The sequence below is a fragment of the Myotis lucifugus genome, unplaced genomic scaffold (genome assembly GCF_000147115.1).
Source record: "Myotis lucifugus unplaced genomic scaffold, Myoluc2.0 scaffold_45, whole genome shotgun sequence".
In the NCBI taxonomy this organism is placed as follows: domain Eukaryota; kingdom Metazoa; phylum Chordata; class Mammalia; order Chiroptera; family Vespertilionidae; genus Myotis; species Myotis lucifugus.
The window spans coordinates 956,303-967,561 of record NW_005871093.1 but is presented as its reverse complement, the minus strand read 5'-3'; the positions used below and the strand labels follow the sequence as shown (position 1 = coordinate 967,561).

Sequence of the window (11,259 nt, the reverse complement as noted above, 5' to 3'; positions counted from 1 at the left end):
TCAAGACTAGAAAGAAAAAACACATTAACTGTCACTTCCAAATGGTAACCTCTTGAAAGATAGGCATTCCCTTTCAGTTTAATCTTCTAATTATTCTATAAAGAATATTTGTTACTTCCATGTTACTTAAGGAACTATTTAAGTAGGTTAGTAATATGACACAAATACATGCCAACACATTACAAAACTAAATTGAGGATGCTCTCATTTCCTACCACTGAAAGCTGAATACCATCTACTCAACACTGTACTGTTTACTGCTATACTCTTGTCCATTCCAGCACCAGGCATAGAGAGGCACTCAATAAATACCAAATTTCAACCTTATTTTAAATTGCATCTACTTGAAACCAAACTTTAACCCCCGCCCCCAATATATGAAGCTTTTATTCCATCTGTAAAATATTGCAAATAAGTGTGACAATTCATTAGGTATCTTGCTGTTTCTATAGCTGGACAACTTAGATATTCATCAGCCTGTTGAACTATTCCTTTTTCAGAAACATAGATACCATCTAAAAATTTTCTGATATCCTTGTTAACTGTTGTGACTTGCTGAATCAAAGCAGCTGATTTTGATACAAGTTCAATGTCATTTCCTTCAAGAATTAACTCATCTTTCCGGGCTTGAGATACTGAACAAGCAATGCCTTACCTCATCCAAATTCTGCAGATGTATTTTTTCGCCTCAAAAATTTCTGATTTCAACAAGAGAATCATTCTCCTGAATAATGACACTGATGGGAAAGTGAGCGTACACCGACCTTATCTTGTAACGGAAGCCCAGTAGAACACCCTTGATCATGTTCTGTACATGACTGCAGACTGTGCAAACTGTGGCCAGTTCCTTTCTATTGCCTCACCATTTGTCAACCTAGAGCAGTGGTTCTCAACCTTGGCTGCACATTAGAATCACGTGGGAATCTTTTTAAAATCCTGATTTCTGGGCCTCATCCTCTGGAAATTCTGTTTCTTTGTTATGGGGTGGAGCCAAAACATTAGTAACAAAGAAACAGAATTTCTGAAGGCTGAGGCCCAGAAATCAGGATTTTAAAAAAGATTCCCAGGTGACTCTAATGTGCAGCCAAGGTTGAGAACCACTGACCTAGAGCCTCTTCTTTTTCTTTCCCAGGAGACAGAGTTCTACATTGATGTGATTGAAGTCCCTCTGAAGGGTGCCTATGGGGCCTTCAGAGTGATGTCCACATATTCTGGGATGTTAACAGTTGATTGCTGAGAATGGTCTTCATCCTCACAGTATATAAGAGCAAACCAAACTTCTTTATCAACCATTTAGATGTCTTTCTAGGTGAACTGCCTAAATCTTTACTATAAGATGTCTGTCGATTTCTTGTTAATGTTTAGCCATTCCTTTTATATTCTGGAAACTGAGCCTTTACCAACTTTATATGTTATACTACTCATCTGTGGATTTTCTTTAATATGGTTCATGGTGTCTTTTGCCATATGAAAGGGTCTTGATTTTTTTTAAACAGTTTATAAGATCTAATCACCTACCATACAATTCACACATTTAAAGTACACAATTTAATTAACAGAATTGGGCAAACCATCACTATACTAAACTTTTGCACATTTTCATCATTTCATAAAAAAAACCCAGTGCTCGCTTCGGCAGCACATATACTAAAATTGGAACGATACAGAGAAGATTAGCATGGCCCCTGCGCAAGGATGACACGCAAATTCGTGAAGCGTTCCATATTTTAAAAAAACCATACCTTGTAGCAAATAACCCCTTATTTCTCCTAGCTCTCAAGCAACCACTAATGTACTTTCTGTCTCTATAGATTCGCCTATTCTGAACATTTCAAGTAAATGAAATCATATAATGTGATCTTTTGTGGCTAACCTCTTTCACTTAGCATTATGTTTTCAAGATTCATCCATGTAGCACATATCAGTACTTCATTCTTATCTATTGCCAAAACTATTCCATTGTATGAAGTATTTTATTTATTCATAAACATTTTGTTTACCCATATCAAAATTTGGGGGATACAGCAAAAGTAGTAATAAGAGGGAAGCTTTAAAGCGTTACAGGCCTATCTTAAGAAACAAAAATCACAAATAAATAACCTAGCATTTCACCTTAAAGAACTAGAAAAAGAAGAACAAATGAAGCCCAATGTCAGTAAAAAAAAAAAAATTACAGCAGAATTAAACTACATAGAGAACAAGACAATAGAAAAATTAATGCAACAAAGAGCTAGTTCTTTAAGAGGATTAATAAAATTGACAAACCTCTGACTAGACACACTAAAGAAAAAAAAGACACAAAATCAGAAATGAAAGAGAAGTTACAACAGACACCACAGAAATAAAAAGGACTACACAAGATCCTATGAAGGCCATGCACCACCAAATTTGATAACCTAGAAGAAATGGACACGTTCTTTGAAATATATAACTTTCTAGAATGAACCATGAAGAACTGGAAAATCTAAATAGACCAATTGACAGTAAAGAAATTGAAACATTCATTAAAGCATGTCAAAAAGTAAAAGTCCAGGACCATATGGCTCCCACCAAAATGTAATACTTATCCTTCCCAAGCTCTTCCAAATAATTGAAGAGCAATACTTTCTAACCCATTTTATGAGGCCAATATTACCGATAGCAAAACTGGCAAGGAACACACACACACACACACACACACACACACACACACACACACTACAGACCCATATCTCTGATGACTGTAGATGCAAAGTCCTAAACAAAACACTATCAAATAGAACACAACAATACATTAAAAAGATAATACATCATGATCAACCACAATAACAAAATAAAGAATAAAAATCACATGATATCAATAGATGCAGAAAAAGCATCTGACAAGATATAACATCCACTTATAGTTAAAAAACTCAATAAACTGGTATAGAAGGAAGGTACTTGACCATAATAAAAGCCATATATGATAAATCCTCAGCTAATATATTCAATGGCAAAAAAAAAAACAACTGAAAGCTTTTCCTCTAAGATCAGGAACAAAACAAGGATGCATACTCTCATCATTGTTATTCAACATATAGTACTGGAAGTCCTAGACAAAGCAATCAAGCAAGAGAAACAAATTTTTTAAAATGCATCTAAGTGAAGAAGTAAAATTGTCACTTTTTGCAGATGACATGATTCCCTAAATAGAAAACCCCAAAGACTTCACCAAAAAAAAAACTATTAAAAACAATAAACAAATACAGTAAACTTGCAAGATACAAAATCAATGTACAAAAATCCATTGTTTTCCTATAGACTAGACCCGTGGTTGGCAAACTGCGGCTCGCGAGCCACATGCGGCTCTTTGGCCCCTTGAGTGTGGCTCTTCCTAAGCCTTAGGAGTACCCTAATTAAGTTAATAACAATGTACCTACCTATATAGTTTAAGTTTAAAAAATTTGGCTCTCAAAAGAAATTTCAATCGTTGTACTGTTGATATTTGGCTCTGTTGACTAATGAGTTTGCCGACCACTGGACTAGACTAACAATAAAATTTCAGAAACATAAATGAAAAAACAATTATATTTGCAATTGCAACAAAAAAAAGAATAAAATACCTAGGAATAAACAAAGGATGTGAAGGACCAATACACTGAAAAGTACAAAACACTGTTGAGAGAAACACTGTTGAAGAAGACACAAAGAGCCCTGACTGGTTTGGCTCAGTGGATAGAGTGTCGGCCTGCGGACTGAAAGGTCCCAGGTTCCATTCCAGTCAAGGGCATGTACCTTGGTTGCTGGCACATCCCCAGTAGAGGGTGTGCAGGAGGCAGCTGATCGATGTTTCTCTCTCATTGATGCTTCTCACTATCCCTCTCCCTTCCTCTCTGTAAAAAATCAATAAAATATATTTAATAAATTTAAAAAAAAGACACAAAGAAATGGAAAGATACTGTGTTCACTGATTGGATGAATCCACATAATGAAAATGGCCATATTACCAAGAGCAATCTACAGATTTAATGCAATCGCCATCAAATCCCAATGGCATTTTCAAAGATATACAACAAAAATCATCAAATTTGTACAGAACCACAAAAGACCCTGACTAGCCAAAGCAATCCTGAGAAAAAGAGCAAAGCCAGAGGCATCACAATTTTTGATTTCACGTTATACTACAAAGCTACAATAATGAAAACAGTATGGTATTAGCAGAAAAACAGACACATAGACCAATGGAACAGAACTGAGAGAACCCAGAAATAAACTCACATGTATATAGACAACTAATTTTTCAAAAAGGAACCTGAAACATACAATGAAGAAAGCTGCTTCAATAAATGGTGTTGGGAAAATTGCAAAGCCACGTGCAAAAGAATGAAATTAGACTACTATTTGACACCATATACAAAAATTAACTCAAAATGGATCAAAGACCTAAATATAAGACCTGAAACAATAACATTCATATAAAAAAATCACTAAAGTTATGAATCTTTATCTCAGAGGATTTTATGAATTTGACACCAAAGGCAAGGGAAGTAAAAGCAAAAATAAATGACTGGAACTATAACAAACTAAAAAGCTTCTACACAGCAAAATAAACTATCAACAAAACAAAAAGGAAACTAACTGAACAGGAGAAGGAATTTGCAAACGTTACTTCTAATAAGCACCTAATATCCAAAATCTATATATATAAAAGGCTAAGCGACCAGCCGACTGGCTGACCAGCCGGTAGTATGATGCACACTGACCACCAGGTGGCAGACGCTCAACACAAGAGCTGCCGAGCTTCAGTGACTTGGCATTGGTGGTTCTCGGGTGACGCACCCTGGAACCAGAGAGAAGAGAGCCCAATTCCGGAGTGTGTCACCCGAGAACCGCCCTCTCGCAATCCAGGACCCCTCAGGGGATGTCGGAGAGCCGGTTTCGGCCCGATCCCCACAGGCCAGACCGAGGGACTCATCTGCTGGAAGGACCCCCGCTCACTCCACAGATGCCCTTAGAGCCACGGCGCAGCCTCAGGTGCAGCCGGCCAGGAGGGACCAGGAGGTTGGCTCCAGGGCATGTCCAACCCATCTCACCTAGTCCCACCCCTCCAGCCACCTTCTAATTAATTTTCTTCCAATGTGCACGGATCCGTGCACTAGGGCACTAGTATATAAATAATATCCATAAAGAACTCATACAACTAAACAATAAAACAAATAATCCGCCGAAACCGGTTTGGCTCTGTGGATGGAGCATCAGCCTGCGGACTGAGGGGTCCCGGGTTCGATTCCGGTCAAGGGCATGTGCCTGGGTTGCGGGCACATCCCCAGTGGGAGATGTGCAGGAGGCAGCTGGTCGATGTTTCTCTCTCATCGATGTTTCTGACTCTCTGTCTCTCTCCCTTCCTCTCTGTAGAAAATCAATAAAATATATTTAAAAAAAAAACAAAAAAAAAAAAAAACAAATAATCCAATTTAAAAGTGGGCAGAGGGCTTTTCTGTGCCAATAGGGCTCTTGCAAACATGGTGAACATTCCTAAAACCCACTAGACTTTCTGTAAGAGGTATGGCAAGCATCAACCTGACAAAGTAACACAATACAAGAAGGGCAAGGATTCTCTCTCTGTATGCTCAGAGAAAACAGAGTTATGACAGGAAACAGAGTGGCTCTGGTGGGCAGACTAAGCCAGTTTTCAGCAAAAAGGATAAAACTGCTGAGGGTTGAATGCATTAAGCCCAACTGCAGATTTAAGAGAATGCTGGCTATTAAGAGATGCAAACATTTTGAACTGGGAGGAGATAGGAAGAGAAAGGGTCAAGTGGTCTAGTTCTAAGGATCATATTTTGTTTTATTATGTGACAACAAAATCTATGTACACTTAAAAAAAGGGGGGACAGAGGACCTAGAAGACATACAACAGATATATGAAAGGTTGCTCAACTTCACTTGCTGTAAGGGAAATGCAAATTTAAAAAATGAAATATCACCTCACAACTGTTAGAATGCCTACTATCAATAAGACAATAAGAAGTGTTGGAAAGGCTATGGGGAAAAAAGAAACCCTCTTATATTGTTGTTCCTAAAAAATTAGGACTGGAATTACCATATCCCCCAACAATCCCTCTTCTGGGTATCTACCTGAAAATTTTAAAAACACTTATTTGTAAAGATACATGTACCCCTATGTTCACTGTAGCATTATTCGTGGTAGCTAAGACATGAAACAACCTAAGTGTTCTTTGATGAATAATAGCATAAAAATGTAATACATATATATAATGGAATACTACTCAGCCATTAGAAAGGATGAAATAATATCATTTTGTGACAATATGGCTGGGTCTTGAGAGTATCATGCTAGGCAAAGTAAGACAGAAAAGGACAAGAACCATATAATTTCATTTATATGTGGGATATAAAACAGAAAGCAACAAATTCTTAGTCACAGACAACAAACAGTATGGTGGTTACCAGAGGAGAAGAGTGTGGGAAGATTGAAGAGGGTAAAAGGGGTTAAATATATGGAGACGGAAGGAGACTAGGCTTGAAGTGGTGAGCACACAATGCAATATAGAGATGATGTATTACAGAATTGTACACTTGAAACTTACATAATGTTATTAACCAATGCATCCCAATAAATTTTTTAAAAGAAAAAAATTATAACTACATGTGATGATGGATGTTAATTAGACTCCCTGTGATGATCATTCTGCAATATATACAAATATCAAATCATTATTTGTACACCTGAAATTAGTATGTCAATTATAGCTCAATTAAGAGATATTTAAGAAAATAAATCATGAGCAATGACAAGATTAAGTGAACACTAAAAGTTCATTATGAAATCATATTATAACAATCAAACTCAATTTAAAGACTGAGAGCTGTTTCAAAAAACAGGACCGCTAACCAAATAGCAAAGTTCAATTGGCAAATGACAGCACTTTGTACACTATCATCACCAAAGGTTGTCATGTAGCCCCAGGACTACATTTAGGTATGTAATTATACTAGGTGTACCGATTAATAATTCGAACTTTTTTTAATAGATGGAGTTACACATATGTTGATATATACACGATTTGATATGTATGCTATTTTGTTGTATTAACAAGCATCAAAAATTTATGTCAAATTTGTTGAAGGTGTTAACATCATAGAAATTTTTACACTTAAAAATGTCAAATTTCATGCCCAAAAAAAAGAGCATTTGCAGGAAGTTTTAATTCATTACTTTATTCTGAGGAAAAGTGCTGCTGAAAGTTATCGTATACTTCGGGAAGCTTATGGTGAACATGCTCCATCTCAAGATACTTGTGAACGCTGGCTTAAACGCTTTAAAAGTGATGATTTTGATGTGAAAGACAAAGAACATCCACGTCAACCGAAAAAGTTTGAAGACCAACAATTAAAAGCATTATTGGATGAAGATGGGTGTCAAACTCAAAAACAACTTGCAGAAAGATTAAACTTTGCTCAGCAAATAATTTCCGATCATTTACAAGCAATGGGAAAGATTTGAAAGGAAGGAAAATGGGTGCCACATCAACTGAACAAAACACAAATGGAAAACCGAAAAGTCATCAGTAAAATGTTGCTTCAACAGCACAAAAGTCTTTTTTGCATCGAATTGTGACTGGCAATGAAAAGTGGATTTATTTTGAGAATTCCAAACGCACAGAATCATGGGTTGATCCAGGTCAACCAACATCGACTGCAAGGCCAAATCGCTTCGGAAAGAAAACATGCTCTGCGTTTGGTGGGATCAGGAAGGTGTGGTGTATTATGAGCTTCTAAAACCAGGTGAAACCGTTAATACTGATCGCTACCAACAACATATAATCAATTTGAACCATGCTTTGATCGTGAAACGACCAGAATGTTCCAGAAGACACGGCAAAGTAATTTTGCTTCATGATGACGCACCATCACACACTTCAAAACCAGTTAAAGACACGTTAAAAGATCTTGCCACCCACCCACCGTATTCACCAGACCTTGCTCCTTCAGATGACCACTTGTTCCGATTGATGGCACACGCACTTTCTGAGCAGCACTTCAAAAGGTGCGAAGAAGTGGAAAATTGGGTCTCTAAATGGTTTGCCTCAAAACAGGAAAAGTTCTATTGGGACGGTATCCACAAATTACCTGAAAGATGGGGGAAATGTGTAGCTAGCGATGGACATTACTTTGAATAAAGCACTTTTGATGTTTCTCTTGAAATTATCGTGTTTTCTTTGATTACAAAATCTGACATTATTAACCGGTACACCTAGTACACAGTGAATGAGCTACACACTTCTTGTCAAATTTATTCAATATGTATCTGGGAAAGAATATTTAAGAATTTCTATGCTTATCAAAATAAATTCTAAGTGGAAATTCAATTTGCTAAAAACTTTATCTTTCCTCCATCTTTCTTTTTTTTCATTTTAATTGGAATGTCATCGTAAAAAAAAAAGAAATTAAAAATGTAAAAACCCTCTTACATGGCAATGGAATTCTGTGGCATGCTAACCTTGACAAAAACATCCCAAAGATCTAGCATCCCTAGATTGTCATGCTGTCAGGAGATAAAGAAGTGGGTTAGGAGTAAACAGTCAAAAAGAAGCATTAAAAAGTTAAGATGGTGCAGTGTTGAGCTTGTTTAAAGAAAGGCTAAGGACGTGGTGTATATATACACAATTCAGCCATAAAAAGGAATGAAATCTTGTCATTTGCAACAACAAAAATGGCCCTTGATGGGATTATTCCAATTGAAAAAGTCAGACAATGACAAATACCATATCTAACTTATATGTGGAATCTAAAAACTAAAACAAAACTCCTCCCCCAAAGCAAATCAAGCTCTTAGATACAGAGAATATATTGGTGGTAGCCAGAGGTGGGGGGCAGGGGTGCCGAAATGGGTGAAAGGAATCAAAAGGTACCAACTTCCAGTTATAAAATAAGTCATAGGGATGTAATGTACAGCCTGGTGAATATAGTTAATAATACGATATTGCATATTTGAAAGTTGCTAGGGGAGTTTGCCTTATAAGAAAAAATTTGAAACTATGTATGGTGACAGATGTTAATTGTGGTGATCACTGTGCAATATATACAATATTGAACCATTATGATGTATACCTGAAACTAATATAATGTTGTAAGTCAATTATATCTCAAGAAAACAAAAGGCTAAGGTGGAAGCCAGTGAGGTCCTGAGACTAGTCATGATGTTCCAGAGCAATTGCAAGGCATCCTGTTTCAATGTCTTCAAAGGTTTCTTCAACAATGTTGGTAAGAGAAACAAATAGCAACTCTGTGAATTAGATGTCATTAAAAACACTCAGAAAATGGCTAAGGAGCTTGTCATATTGCCCTTGGCTGTAGCCACAGTGGCAGAGCTGTGCTCCTTAAAACTAAACACTGGCACTGAAATACCTCACAGACAGCAAATTTAATTTCCTGATTGTTAATACCAAACAGCAATTACAATCAACATCTTTTTTATTGTCCTTAAAATAAGTTAGGGAGTGATTTATGTAACTGGCTGGCTAAAAGAACAAGAGAAACTCATCAAATGAAAACAATTCCTCAGAACCCAGAAATCTACCAAAAGCCAGATGCTTCTTTATCTTTTAGAAAAGCATTTAACCCTTAAACCAGGGGTCCTCAAACTTTTTAAACAGGGGGCCAGTTCACTGTCCCTCAGACCGTTGGAGGGCCGGACTATAGTTTAAAAAAAAACTATGAACAAATTCCTATGCACACTGTACATATCTTATTTTGAAGTAAAAAAACAAATGTTTTCGGCGGGCCGCATGTGGCCCGCGGGCCGTAGTTTGAGGACCCCTGCCTTAAACGGTTGCCTCTGTCAGTATTTCTAGACACCTACTGCCCGGCTAACTAATCTGGGTGCTGTTGCACCAACTAGCCCTACCTTTTTCATTTTCCAGCTAATTCTGAATGACCCAGATCCGCTCGCTGATCCTTCAAGGCCCACCTCAAAAGTCACTTCCTTTATGAGGCCTTTTCGGGATCATAACCATAACAAAACCCCTAACAGGTGGTAACTCCATATGCAATTAATTCCTGCCACATTCTATAGCCTAGTTCTTTTTCTACGTTCTTTGCCGGCAGAAGCTATACTTGCACTTAGGTCTGTTGTTTTCTCTGCCCTGCAGCTGCAGGTAGAGCCCAAACAGAGAAGGTGTGCTCAGTGTGGGCAGTTGGCGATCTCAGCACCCAGAAGTGGGTGGCAGCCAGTTCCAGGCCACCGCAATTAGGCCACAGAAATTCTTCCTATACCTTTACTAAGAAACCAACACACTGTGCCTCCTTACTCCTAGACGGTAAATAAGCTTGGAGTCATGACGTATAATATATCTCTTGGTTGCACAACAGGTCTATTTCCTTTCAAAGCCGTGACATGGGATGAGGAAGCAGGAAGGTGCCCTTATCCTTCAAGCACTGAGGGAGCATTCATCTACAGATGGGACACACATGCGCAGACCCCAAGCTGACCCAAAAAAAAGTGCTACAGGGACCACTGATTGACCAAATGTTCATCACCAGCCTTGCAGTTTTCCCTCCCACTACCTCCCACAGCGGCTCACCGAGGAGTCGGGAGAGCAGCAGTTCAGGAAGAGCCACAATCCTCCCAGCCAAAGCAGGCTGCAAAGAAGCCCATCCTTCCTCACTCGGTGGGGGCTGCGATCTGCTCGTGGGGAGCTCAACTACAGACATCTGGTTCTCCAGCAAAAGCCTCCTCACCAGCTGTCCACCGGTTACGGTTATCCCCACGATCCGAAACAGCACAGCAGGCCTCGCTTCATTCCCGATGGTGCCTACCCAGGGAACTGGGCCTCAATGCCTCTAGACTACCTGGAGGCCATTCCGTAATTTACTTGGTGAAAATGTAAGTGAAGATAATAATCCACCCGTCTCTGAACAGTGACCAGGCTTGACACATAAAATGCCACGGTTTCACTTGAAGTTTCTGCGCGTCCCTGGGTCTCTACCTCCCCTCTTCCGTCTGAGATGTCTATGATGTGCAAACGTAGAATAACGGAAACACGACCCAAAGCCAGAAAACGGCAAACTACCAAAATGCTCCCGAGGCCAAATCCAAACCATCCCAGAACCAATCCCCAGCCCTCCAGCTCCCGTTACCGTTGGGAAGGTCCCAGGGCACCTCGAAGGGGCAGGGGAGGGGACCTGTTGCTCCCGGGATGCGGTGACAAGCCGAGGGCACGCGGCGCGCTGACGCGGGACGAAGCGCCGCCGGCACCTGGGGCGGGGGCTGCA

The 11,259-nt window shown here is 38.9% G+C and overlaps 1 non-coding gene and 1 pseudogene across 1 annotated transcript; one reads left to right on the top strand and one right to left on the bottom strand.

The window, feature by feature from the left end:
- Positions 1-12: 12 nt before the first annotated feature.
- On the bottom strand, positions 13-1,595 carry LOC106697067 (annotated as a pseudogene).
- Positions 1,596-1,623: 28 nt separating this feature from the next.
- On the top strand, positions 1,624-1,730 carry LOC111825899. The gene has a single exon (XR_002829135.1). It is a non-coding gene; the product is annotated as a U6 spliceosomal RNA (small nuclear RNA).
- Positions 1,731-11,259: the final 9,529 nt, after the last annotated feature.